Below are 13186 nucleotides of genomic sequence, written 5' to 3'. Positions count from 1 at the left end.
CTAAGGTGCCACAAGTCCTCCTTTTCTTTTTGAGGATGCAGACTAACACGGCTGCTACTCTGAAACCTTTTTTCCAGTGTAGATTATATTGCTTTGAAAGCAGGATAAACTACACCAGGAAAGGGCACTCTTATTCCAGAATAAGACTATCCACATGGGGAGGTGTAACAGTACAACCACAGTGGTATAAATATCCTGGTCTTGCTCTGCTGGTAAACTTGTGTAGACAAGCCCTTAGCTCTCTAAGGGTTAAATGCTTCAGACCTGATTCTCCCTCACCCTGCTCTTTATTATGTCATGTGCACTGGTCGTGTTTCACACCCACTTGGCAGTAGTGTAAATGACTGCATGGGGTGCAGGCTTCCTGTTTCCCTTTAAAAGAAAAACAGGCCTGAACTCAGTCCTTCGTTCCCATGGCTGGCAGGGCAGAGTGTAAGCACAGGCAGATGGTTACAACAGCAATGGATAGTGAGATGTTTCAGTTACATGCACATCTCCTTGGTTCCTTGCAGCAGGGCAATACAGTATGTTGGCTTGGAGGAGTGAAGTCCAGCCAAAGGCAAGTAGTCAAGTGTGGAGGTTGGTGCTGAAAGCAAAATGGTTCTTGAGAAGAGAGAGCAAGGCTGTGCAGTGCATATGGTCACAGGGAGATATTGCCAGCGTAGGGGCATGGGAAAAGCTGCAGGATCACTTGTGGAAGAGAGTAACCAGGGGTGAGCTGAGTTGGTGTTTCAGTTTCTTCTGGACTTGCTTGAGCATCCTGATAGGAGATTACATGCTTTGCAGCAGGAGAGTCTCCCAATATGAGGTACACTGTTCTCCTGAACTAAACTCTTTTCTGCTCAAGGTGGTGGGTAATGAACCCCCTAGTGGCTATAGAAGGGGTTGGTATAACCATAGGTAGAAGTGGTCAAAAATATTTTGTGCAATCTGGAATTTAGGACGAGAGGTGCTGTCTGTGTCAGTCTGAGCCCAGGAGGAGCTCCTGAGTTGTGATCCTGGGCTCTAGTACTGAATCAGTGTGTGGCCTGGGACAAATCATATAACTTCCCTGTTTCCTCCTTCTCGTCTGTAGCATGGGAATAATACTTAGCTAATTTACGGAGGTTGGAAGAATTGTAAAATGATTAGAAGAGGAAAATTGCTATATGTAACTGCTAAGTCTTGCTAATATTGTTGCCTGTTCTGGCCAAAGCAGTGAGCCAAAATGTGGGCTTTGCACCCCATTAGGATGAGAAATTGGTGACATGAGCCAGGTTTGTTCCTGTAATCTTGTTTATTTACAAAAAAATGTACAAAAACTACCGCTTCCCTGAATATCAGAGAAACAAACAGCAGCAGGCAAAAAGAAAAGGAGGACTTGTGGCACCTTAGAGACTAACCAATTTATTTGAGCATAAGCTTTCGTGAGCTACAGCTCACTTCATCGGATGCATCAGGCAGTTTCCTCACTCAAGACATCCCCACATCTGAGCTCTGTGCCCCAGAAGCCCGGTCCCTCTCCTTCCTCTCAGGGTCACAACAGCTATTTCTCCTGGCTTTTCAGCCTCCAACACATAGAGTCTGTCTGCAACTGTTACCTTCGCCCCTATGTTTGTAACCAGGGAAACTCCCTTGTCAGCATGGCCTCGCTCTGACCTGCCATGTGGCCTGTTGCTTTGGGCAGTCCCTGCCCTTCATTGTCTGCAATTGCTTTCACTACATAAACAGGTTGGATTTCTCCTTCGGTTGAACCTTAAACGGAGTGACTGTAATGCAGTCTCTGATTGTCTTTGGAACTAAGACCACCCCCGCACTGGCAGCCATTAGCACCTTTCAGCATAACCGTATTAAGGGTCTCAAAATACATGGGCAGCAGAGGTTCTTAAATATTGCAGTGGGGACACTGAGGCACTGAGGTTGACTGACTTTCCCAGTGAGTTAGTGGCAGAGTCCACAATAGAATCTAGAAGCCCTAAACTCCAGTCATCTGCTTTCACCACTAGCCCACACAACAAATTGTGTGGGGTGCTTAAAAATAGGTATTAACATGGGTTCCCTCTGAAATATGAAGTATGTGCCTTTTTTTTCTTTTCTGGAGCCATTGAACAGAAGTGAGGCCTCCTGTTACCCTAGGACTGAGCCATATCGTGCCTTAGCTTTTGCAGCTGCCCTCAGTTTCAATATAACTAAAATGAGAAGTGACAAGGATTCAGTTTCTCTCTTGCTATTTGGCTCTAATGTAGTCAATCTAATTCTCATGTGCACTCAAACAAGCCTGAAACTAACTTTCTGACTCTCTGTAAGCCTCATTTAATTACGTTATCTAAATATAATTAATAGGCACCTTTTAATACCACAATGTACTTGGGCATAGTGGAGCAGAAATATTTTTGTGAGAGAGGAGTGAGAGCATATTGTAATATCTGATTTCTGAAAGGATTTTATTGACTTGGAGGTGGCCTGTGTCATGTGGTTTGCTACCCCTAACCACCTTGTAATTGAAGCAATATATCTGAATGTCTTTAATTCACACTGTTTAAACCAGTACATGAACAAATGAATTTGAAACCTAATATAGCAGAATTGTCTTTAATGAAGGGGAGCAGCAGACAGCCTATTAAAGGATGGATAGTCTTGTGGTCTTGCTGGACTGAGACTCAGAATATCTGGGTCAGCCACTGACTTCCTGTGGGACACTGGGCATGTCATTTAATCTCTCTGTGCATCTGTAAAATGTTTTGCCCGTCTGGATTAAAAGGTGATCAGGGCAGGGACTGTTTCTTAGGCTACATCTAGACTAGCACTTTTGTTGGTATAACTTATGTTGCTCAGGGGTGTGAAAAAACACACCCCTAAGCGACATAAGTTACACTGACAGAAGTGTCAATGTGGACGGCGGTATGTCAACAAGAAATGCTCTCACACCAACAGAGCTACCGCTGCTTGTTGGAGGTGGTTTAATTATGTCAACGGGAAAGCTCTGTAGAGTGTCTACACAGGAGATCTTACAGTGTCGCAGCTGCATCAGTACAGCTGTGCCACTGTAAGGGCTCTAGTGTAGACATGATCTAAGTATGTGCACTTATAACTCCTACCACACTGCGACCCTGATCATTCCTCTAGGTGCTATGTGTATACAAATAAATACTAATAATACCTAATAAATACTAATAACAAATAATAAACTAGAATAAAACAATAATTAATTCTACCATTAATAATGATTATGATTACTAATAAATTAATATAATAACTAAACAAAGTGTCTGTCCCAATTAGGGAAATGTCTAATAAAAAACAACCAGAGATTGGTCCAGGTCATGATTCCAATAATTCCCCCCTTCTCCAAACTTGTCTTTACAAAAAAAAATAAAAACCAAATAACCACCTTCTGTTCCTTTCTGAGATCTTCCATTCATCTCTCTAGCTCAGGGGTGGGCAAAGTTTTTGGCCTGAGGGCCACATCTGGGAATAGAAATTGTATGGTGGGCCATGAATGCTCACAAAATTGGCGTTGAGGTGCAGGCTCTGGTTGGGGGTGTGGCTGGAGATGAGAGGTCTGGGATGCAGGAGGGTGCTCTGGGCTGGGATTGAGCAGTTTGGAGAGCAGGAGGGGGATCAGGGCTAGGGCAGGGGCAAGGCTCAGAGCAGCGCTTACCCCAAGTGGCTCCCAGAAGCAGCAGCATGTCCCTTAGAATCACAGAATATCAGGGTTGGAAGGGACTTCAGGACATCATCTAGTCCAACCCCCTGCTCAAAGCAGGACCAATCCCCAGTTTTTGCCCCAGATCCCTAAATGGCCCCCTCAAGGATTGAACTCACAACCCTGGGTTTAGCAGGCCAATGCTCAAACCACTGAGCTATCCCAATCCCCTTCTGTGCTCAGTGTAGGGGTCCCACTATGTTTTCTTAGCTATAATATCTGTTTATTACCAACAAAAATCCAGCTAATCCCAGCCCCTATTGCAGTGGTGCCCAAGGCCCTGTGAGAGCCCAAGAGTGCCCCACACACACACCTGTCGGCCCCAGAGCCCCCAAGCCTGCCAACTCCTTCTCTCGCTAGCCCCTTGCTCCCTCCTTCCATGGTGGCGCAGCCCCCAGTGCGGCTCCCTGCTTGAAAGACGGCACCGCTGGCTCCCTAGGCCATACTTTGGCACCACCACACCAAGTCCCTTCTCAGGGTCCTATGCGGAGGTGCGGCCAGCTGGCTCTGCACGCTGCCACATCCGCAGGCACCGCCCCTGCAGCTCCCATTGGTGCACCAGAGGGGGCCACTGAGCGCGTAGGAGCCGGAGCTGGGTTCCGGAAGCTGCATGGAGCCCCCAACTCAGCACCCCGGAAGCACCCTCCGGCTCCTACGTGCTCCAATGGCCCCCTCTGGTGCTCCAATGCTGGCCGTAGTTTGCCAACCTCTGCTCTAGATCCTCCTGCCAAGCTCCTTCAATTTCCCCTCTATCTACGTCTTATCTACACTGAAAGACTTCAGTTACTGGTGGCCAGCCACCAACCTAGCTGACTTGGGGTAAACCCCTAGTGTAGATAGCTAGGGCAGCTGTAACCCACAATGTGCACCAGCGTAGCTAATGCGAGCCTCAAGTATGGTTACGTTTAACTGGTGCAAATCCTGGCTTACAGTGACTTTGCTGGTCCACAAACAGCAGTTTGTACTGGTGCAGTTACACTGGCAGCTAGGCACCAAACTGGGGCAAATCCCCAGAGTAGACAAGACCCTGGATCTTCCAGTCCTCCCAGATGTCATCTCTTCTGCTCCTACCTAGACTTCTATATTGGGGTTGGGAGGAAATCACCAGAACTCTTCAAATATTTGCTGAACATACACTTAATTACACCTTCACATTTCTCATGAGTCAAGGTTGCAACATCGGGCCCTTCTTTCATAGCCATTCACCTGCTTCAAGTTTATTGAAATTGTGTCAAGGCAACAGACACTTTTTTAATTAAAAAAGGCTCTTGCACATTTTAATTTCATCATTATTTATTTGCTAAGTGAGAATTTGCAGTAATTAACATGCTACTTCTGCACAGCGGCTGGGGGCTGGTAAAGCATTCCCTTTATTCTTGGCTCTAATAAATCTTCCAAAAAATACATTGATTGCGTTAGCCACCAAATTGCAGAGCCAGGCTATTACAATAAGAATGAGTGCAATTATGCTCTTTAAACATTGCCTCCTAGCTCACTCAGCAGAACTGTCCTGAATGTAGCCGCTTGCTTTCTTCCCTTTATTAATACTCGGAATTTATTATTTATGTGTGAAGCGATAAGCGTCCTCTCCCTACAAGAGCAGCAGAAATGTATTCTATATTTGGCCAGCAGAATACGATAGTTTGACGTTCTATTGGCACTGGACCCAGTTCAGAACAAGTTGTAATAATAAAATATTTGAGGGGACAATGCAAATATTTTCCCACTGAGTGGAGCACTGAATGCATTGAGCTCCTGATTCACAAGGAGATTGTGGCTGAATTTCACCACGGGTGAGCTAGCTGGAAGCTGCCGGGCAGATTCATGAGAAAACCTTTGTTAGCCAGGGTCCAAGCCTTTCTACAGAGGAGGTAGAGCACACAATTGGTAGGCAAGATGTTGTGATATTTTCCTTACAGAGTCCAGACTGTATGAGCCTCATGACCCCACGTGCCCTAAAGAGCAAGAGAGTGCAGAGAGCTACCCAGGGATCTTTGCTATGAACAAGGGGACACAAAACTCTCTTAAAGGGGCCATAGCTCCTTGGGAGCTCCTGCTTCTTTTCCAATGACGAATCACAGGCCCTGCTGCTCCAGGAGTAAAATCCTGGCCCTTTGGAAATCAGTGGGAGTTTTGCTGTTAATTTCAATAGCTGCAGGATTTCACCTTGGGTTTTTCTAACTCCTGCCCTGGGCTAAGCAGTTAGGGTCAGATTTTCCAAAGTGCTCTCAGCACTCAGCAATTTCTATTGCTCTCAAGGGGAGATGGGTCAGGGATGCTCCACTCTTCTCAAGGGGAACTGTATTCTTGCCAGCAAGTTAAAGAAGTATGGACTGGATGAATGGACTATAAGGTGGATAGAAAGCTGGCTAGATCATTGGGCTCAACAGGTAGTGATCAACAGCTCGATGTCTAGTTGGCAGCCGGTATCAAGCGGAGTGCCCCAGGGGTCGGTTTTGTTCAACATCTTTATTAACGATCTGGATGATGGGCTGGATTGCACCCTCAGCAAGTTCGCAGATGACACGAAGCTGGGTGGAGAGGTAGATACGCAGGAGGGTAGGGATAGGGTCCAGAGTGACCTAGACAAATTGAAGGATTGGGCCAAAAGAAATCTGATGAGGTTCAACAAGGTCAAGTGTAGAGTCCTGCACTTAGGAAGGAAGAATCCCATGCACTGCTACAGGCTGGGGACCGACTGGCTAAGCAGCAGTTCTGCAGAAAAGGACCTGGGGATTACAGTGGACGAGAAGCTTGATATGAGTCAACAGTATGCCTTTGTTGCCAAGAAGGCTAACGGCATATTGGGCTGCATTAGTAGGAGCATTGCCAGCAGATTGAGGGAAGTGATTATTCCTCTCTATTCGGCACTGGTGAGGCCACATCTGGAGTATTGTGTCCAGTTTGGGGCCCCCTCACTACAGAAAGGATGTGGACAAATTGGAGAGAGTCCAGCAGAGGGTGATGAAAATTATTAGGCGAGTGGGGCACATGACTTATGAGGAGAGGCTGAGGGAACTGGGCTTGTTTAGTCTGAGGAAGAGAAGGGTGAGGGGAGATTTGACAGCAGCCTTCAACTACCTGATGGTGGATTCCAAAGAGGATGGAGCTAGGCTGTTCTCAGTGGTGGCAGATGACAGAACAAGGAGCAATGGTCTCAGGTTGCAGTGGGGGAGGTTTAGGTTGGATATTAGGAAAAACTTTTTCACCAGGAGGGTGATGAAGCACTGGAATGGGTTACCTAGGGAGGTGGTGGAAACTCCATCCTTAGAGGTTTTTAAGGCCCGGCTTCACAAAGCCCTGGCTGGGATGATTTAGTTGGGATTGGTCCTGTTTTGAGCAGGAGTTGGACTAGATGACCCCGTGAGGTCTCTTCCAACCATAATCTTCTATGATTCTATGCTGGATGCTGAGAACCTTTGAGAATCTGGCCCTTATGGAAGAGAACGCCGACCACACTACAGCTCCCAAGCTCACAAGTGCTTTGATAAAGCCCACAGGAAAAATAGCTTTTACTTGTGTCCTTTCCTGCAGGAAGTCATCTGCTTCTTTTGGGGAAGCTTTCACTGTGAAGAGCACTGTATTGTGTCCTATGACACAGGAGAACTGTAGGTGAGACAAGAGAGAAAACTAAAGACTGAATTTCAGTGGAGTGACTCGGTAACATCAAGTGGGAGGAAGCAGTGGAAGGAGAGCATCCTAGGAAGACTTGCAAAGGGCAGGCAGAGGAGGCTTGGGCGTGACTGAATTGATGAATTGCCATCCAGTCAAAAATGCCCTAAAACAGACATGAGCCAGCAGCCAGCAAACTAGGCCCTAAAAGTGAATCAGTATTAAGACAGGAGGAGGAAACAGGATAAAGTTGCAGAAGTGGATCCTTTTTTGATTTTCCAAAAGAGAAAAGAAAAATTTCCAGCACTTTAAAACAAAAGATCAGTGAAGAAACCAGTGTTAACTTCATAGAGATGCTCGGGGTAATTTACTGACATTATAAAGCACTGAAACAAATGCAACCAATTGCGGCAAAGTTAAAACAGTCATCTAAACACCTCTTTTTATCTGAAAGAGATTGCTTTGTGCTGTAGGATTTACATAGTCCAATAGTTTGCAGGAAATACACAACTTGTGTGTGTATAAAATTAAGCCTTACATTAAGGCTGAAGAATCAAAAATCACAATAAGTCAGGAAATGTAAAAGTTACGGTTCTAACAACATTACCTCCACAGTAATAAACACAGCCCTACAATGAACCGATGTCCCCACACAACGTAGCCAGTTGGAACCATAACTTTTTGCCTAATTTGTTTGCAATTTTAACTTTGAAAACTGAAATGCATTAAAACGGGGTGCAGTTGGAGGGGTGTTTACTAATGTTTTTCCAACACAGCAGACACATGTCCTGAATGAATACTACAAACATCAAGTTGACAAGCTCATGCATCTTTGCTGTTGTCCTGTTTAGGGGGCTGGCAGTGAGACTGTGATTAGAATTGTTTTCAAAATGGGAAACTTTTTTTTTTTTCACTTTTCCCAGGAATTTTTCTCAAACTTGTGGCTCTCCCCCTTCCCTGAACAAAAAAACCCCCAAAACATCACCTGAAGGCAGAGACCAAACACGTTATAATTGTATATTTCCCAAGCTTCAGCTTGACGCTCATTCCGCTGAAAATTGGGGAGGGAAAAGGAGAAGTTCATTAGAAAGTCTGAATATCCGTAACTCCAAGGGAGCTCACAGGCTCTGCTATAATTAAACAATGTACTGAGTAGCTGTGTGGGCTTTAATCAGGTTTGTGACGAACTCAGGGTGAGTTTGCCACAGTAAAAGGTTATGTTTGCATCATTAAAAATCTGGATTCGGGCTTTGTCCTTGATGTGTTCTTGCTCCAGTTTCTTTCATCAGTTCCCGCTTCAAGATAGTAACAGAACATTGCCCATAAAGGATGCCAAGAACTTAGGTACTTTTTAAAAAGTTGCCAATTAACTATCCATGTCATGCCCCGCTCTCTTTTGATATGTTAAGTGTAAAACGTAAAAAAAGTACCAACCTGCCAACAGTGTTTCAGCCAGTTTCATTCAGTTCCTGAGAGAGAATCTCATAATGTTATGACTCTCTCCAGCGCTATAATCTAAAAAGACACCAAGTAGAGATTGATGTGTCTGTGGGGCAGCAATCATATGGCTCTGTGTGTGGAAAACACACAAGCCTCTGTACTGCAGACTTCCTGGCTTATGAGCCCTTTTGCTGTTTTAAGCAGATTAGTGGGAATGAGAAGAGCCTCAGCCATCAAGACCACAAGCCCGAGAGATAAAGGAGCCCTGTTACCTTTCTCATAGAGGAAACTGGGAAGCTCATGGTTTGATCCACAGTTGGGGTAAATTATGATAGCGTATTTGAAGTCATATGGAGCTATCATAATTTATCCCACCTGAAGATCTGCCCCATAGTCCTTGTGCAGGTGATGCCGTGGATTGAAGTTCTTGGCATTTTTCTGGGTGACAAAGACAAGAGTACCTCTATGGGACATATTCTTGCTAACTGGATACTGGGAGCAAGCCTTTTTAGGCCTCTCCTTGGTCCTGTAAGGAAGCACGTTGAGGTTGAAGTTCCATGTAAAAAGTAGTCCTATTATAGTGGGACAAAATAGTTATCCAGTTGGTCTTAGTTGATCCTCTTTTCCTTTGGTTTTCTTGTTGGAGTTTGTGTATACATCTGGTACCTGTAGTCAGTCTGTGCACATCGCTTCGACCGCAGAGTAACTCCTTATCTGAGTGATGAACACACCCAAATGCTGCTCCAGCCTGGGCATTTTTAGGAAGGGAAATATTTTTTAATCCATAACAATGCATCATATGCAAAGGAGAAGCAAACGTCCCTATTGAAAATAATCACTTTGAATCCTATCATGAATTTCTTATGTACCCATGATTCCTACTGCGTTTGATGGGACTTTTCCAAGATTCGTGTCCCCTTTTAATTACAAAATTATCATTTCTATTTAATAATAATCATTTGTGTTGTCATAGCACCAAGACCCCATTGTGCTAGGCACTGTGCAAACAGAACATAAACATGGCCCCTGCCCCCAAAGAGCTTACAGTCTCAGTACAAGACAAGAGACAGCAGGTGAATACAGACAGGGGAGCAATGAGACAATGATAGTCAGCATGAGAGGCAGCTGCCTAACTGTTGTCAAGTTTTTTGTAGGCATCACAGCAAAAGAGGGTTATAAGGGGAGATTTGAAGGACAACGAGGTAGTTTTGCAAACATTTATCCCCCAGGTTTTGTGGGGGTTCCCAAGGAAAGCCTCTTACACCAGCCATAATTCATTTCTATACAAATAATACACTACAGGACAAACCCTCTGAAACTGCAGGCGACACTGAGCTGCCACAATATCTGCTCACTTTTACACTGACAAGGTTTCCTATAACAAAGGGATTATAAAAGCCTTAGACCCAGGCAATATGGGTGCTTGTCTGGAGATGCCAGGTATCTGCTTAACACACATAGTATTGTAAGTGTGCTGTATGCAGTGCTGTGTAGTGGAATATCAGTGCCAAATATAATACAGGTCTCACCCCCAAAGGGCTTGCAGTTGAATGACCAACACTTTGGAGCTACAAACTTTAAAGTCTCCCTCCCGGACTCAGTTTTATCTCTCTCAGCATGCGGAATGAATTGATCTAAAGTGCTGTCACACATTCCTGTGTGTATGTAGTCTTTGCCTTCAATATTCTTCCTTTATCATACACCACTTAAGGCATAAAATGCAATATTAATGCCAAGTAATCTTACATAGCTGTCTGGCATTTCTTTCAGAGTACAATCAAGAAGCAGAGAATTTTAGAAGATCACTAGCTCCAGCGTTCAAAGCACCCAGCACCCAGTGAATACTTTGGTCCAAGTTTCGGAATGAAAAACAGACTAGAGTTGAGACATCAGTGAAAGCAGGTGAAAGTGTACCAGGTACCACAAAGGACTCCAGTGTTCCTGAAGCACAGACAGCGGTGCTGCAGAATTAAAGGAAAAGGATGGCTCAGCTTTCCATGGGTAACGGTAAAGAAGGTTATGGGGATGGAACAAAATTTGTCAATGACAGAGTCAGCACGGATGGAAAAAAATAAAAGCAGAAAGCTTTGAGGCACTGAAAAAGAGCTGTAGTGTGTCTGAACAGTGACTCAAAGGCAGAATGTTCCTGGAGCGAAGACGCTCTGGCAGCTTTTGGGCTAGACGGGAGTTGAAAGCTGTACATGGAAACTGAATGCGCTGACCTTGGCTTACTGTACTTCCATTGGCAAATAGGGACGTCTCCTTTCCTACGGAGTGATCATGTAATTGAAGGTGCTAAAAGGAACACAGGTGGGAAACAGCTAAGAATTCAGTCTTTGAGAAATGGAAAATAATGTAGCTGCTTTTTAAAAAACTCTCGTATAGGCAATAGGCACCATAGAATAACCTGAGCAACATTTCAGAGTGCATTACAAACACTGAGTGAGCCCTACAGCAGTTAACAATCCATACATTCGTACAGTGTAAGGCCAGAAGGGACCATTAGATTGTCTAGTCTGATCTCTTGTTTATTATAGGCTGTTCCATTTCATCCAGCTACCCCCGTATACAGTCCAATAACTTGTGTGGGACAAAAGCCTAGGTTCCAGGAAGGCATCCACTCTTGATTTGAACATGGAGATTAGATCGCTTCCCTTACTAGTTTGTTCCAATGATTAATCATCCTCTCTGTTAAACATTTGTGCCTTATTTCTAATTTGAATTCATCCAGCATCAGCTTCCAGCCATTGTTTGTTGCATGCCATTCTCTGCTAGATTAAAGAGTCTTTTAGCACTCAGTATCTTCTCCTCAGGAAGGTATTTATACACCCCAAACAAGTCATCTCGCAATCCTTTTGATAAGATAAACAGATCAGGCTCCTTAAGTCTCACTGTCTGGCATTTTCTCTGCCCTCCAATCATTCTTCTGGCTCTTTTCTGCTCCTTCTCCAATTTTTCAACATCCGTTTAAAAATATGGGCACCAGAACTGTACATGGTATTCCATTATCCATCTCCCCAAATAGTGGACAATGGTAAAATCACCTCTCTGCTCCTACTCACTATTCCCGTTTATAGATTCAAGGTTCGCAATTAGCCCTTTTTTGCCACAGCATCACACTGGGAGCTCAGGTTGAGTTGTTTGTCCACGGTGAGCTCTAGATTCTTTTCAGAGTTACTGTTTTCTACAATACAGTTCCCCCATTCTGTAGGTATGGTCTGCATTCCTGGGTCCCAGGTGTACAACTTTGCATTTGGCTGTATTAAATGCATTTTGGTTGGCTGAGCCCAGCTTACTAAGTGATTGAGTTAGCTGTGTATGACTACCCCCAGCCTCATCTTTATTTACCATTTTGCCAATCTTTGAGTCATCCTCAACTTTTATCAGCAGTGATTTTATGTTTACTTCCACGACATGGGTGACAATGTTGAATAGCATTAGGCCGAGTACCAATCCCTGTGGAATCCCACCCCCATTTGATGATGGTTCCCCATTGGCCACTACTTTTTGTGTTAGCCAGTTCTTAATCCATTTAATGTATTCTTTATTGAGAGTGGTAGTTATTTTTTTAATTAGAACGTCATGTGGCACTTGCAAAATCTAAGTATATTACAGCTACACAATTAGCTTTATCAACCAAATTTATAATTTCAAAGAATGAAATCAAGTTTATTTGATAAGACCTATTTTCCATAAAACTATGTTGGTGGACATTAATTGTATCCCTGTCCTTTAATTCTTTATCAACTGAAGCTTATGTCAGCTTTTGCATTATTTTCCCTGGGACTGATGTCAGGTTAACCAGCCTATATTTAACCAGGTCATCTCACTTGCCCTTTTAAAATAATGGCACAACATTAGCACCCTTCCAGTCTTCAGGAATTTTCCTGGCACTCCAAGTTTTAAAATTAACATCAGTCATCCAGAGGTGTCCTCAGCAGCTCTTTTTTATCCATAATAGATACTGTTTAACATCCTCTTTGATTAATAATGGACTGGAAGGTACTTCAACATCCTTATGTTATACAAGTACTTCATCTTGCTTCTTTCCAAATACACAACAGAAATATTTAGTGTACACCTTGGCTTTTTTCTGCATTATTAATAGTTTTACCATCTCCATCTAGTAAAGGGCTTCTGTTGTTCCTAATATATTTTAAAAACTCCTTTCTATTATCCTTAGCCCTGCCGGTCATAGATTTTTTCCCATCTTTAGCTTCCCTTATCAATTTTCTTCACTTCAAAACTAATCATTTATATTTGCTGTCTAATTCCCCTTTTCTCAATTTGTTATATATTGATTTTTTTATTTCTAATTGCTGCCCTCCTTGCAGCACTGAAACAGGATGGGCTCTTAGCCAGTTACACTTTTTTGATGGTGAAATCGTGACTTTTCAGCCATTTAATAAAATGTTCTTTAAAAACTCCCAATTTTTATTCAAATTTTTT

General features: G+C 43.7%; 1 long non-coding RNA gene across 3 annotated transcripts in view; it reads left to right on the top strand.

Moving 5' to 3' along the window:
- The window catches only part of LOC119566639, a 136690-nt gene that overhangs the window by 58713 nt on the left and 64791 nt on the right, over window positions 1–13186 (top strand). For all 3 annotated transcript variants that reach the window (XR_006291136.1, XR_006291135.1, XR_006291137.1), the window contains exon 3: window positions 10508–11047. This is a non-coding gene — a long non-coding RNA (uncharacterized LOC119566639). The remainder of the gene's footprint in view (window positions 1–10507; window positions 11048–13186) is intronic.

This window comes from Chelonia mydas, chromosome 5, assembly GCF_015237465.2.
Source record: "Chelonia mydas isolate rCheMyd1 chromosome 5, rCheMyd1.pri.v2, whole genome shotgun sequence".
In the NCBI taxonomy this organism is placed as follows: Eukaryota; Metazoa; Chordata; order Testudines; family Cheloniidae; genus Chelonia; species Chelonia mydas.
Note: the sequence above shows the minus strand (reverse complement) of the source record. Positions and strands in the feature narration are given on the sequence as shown.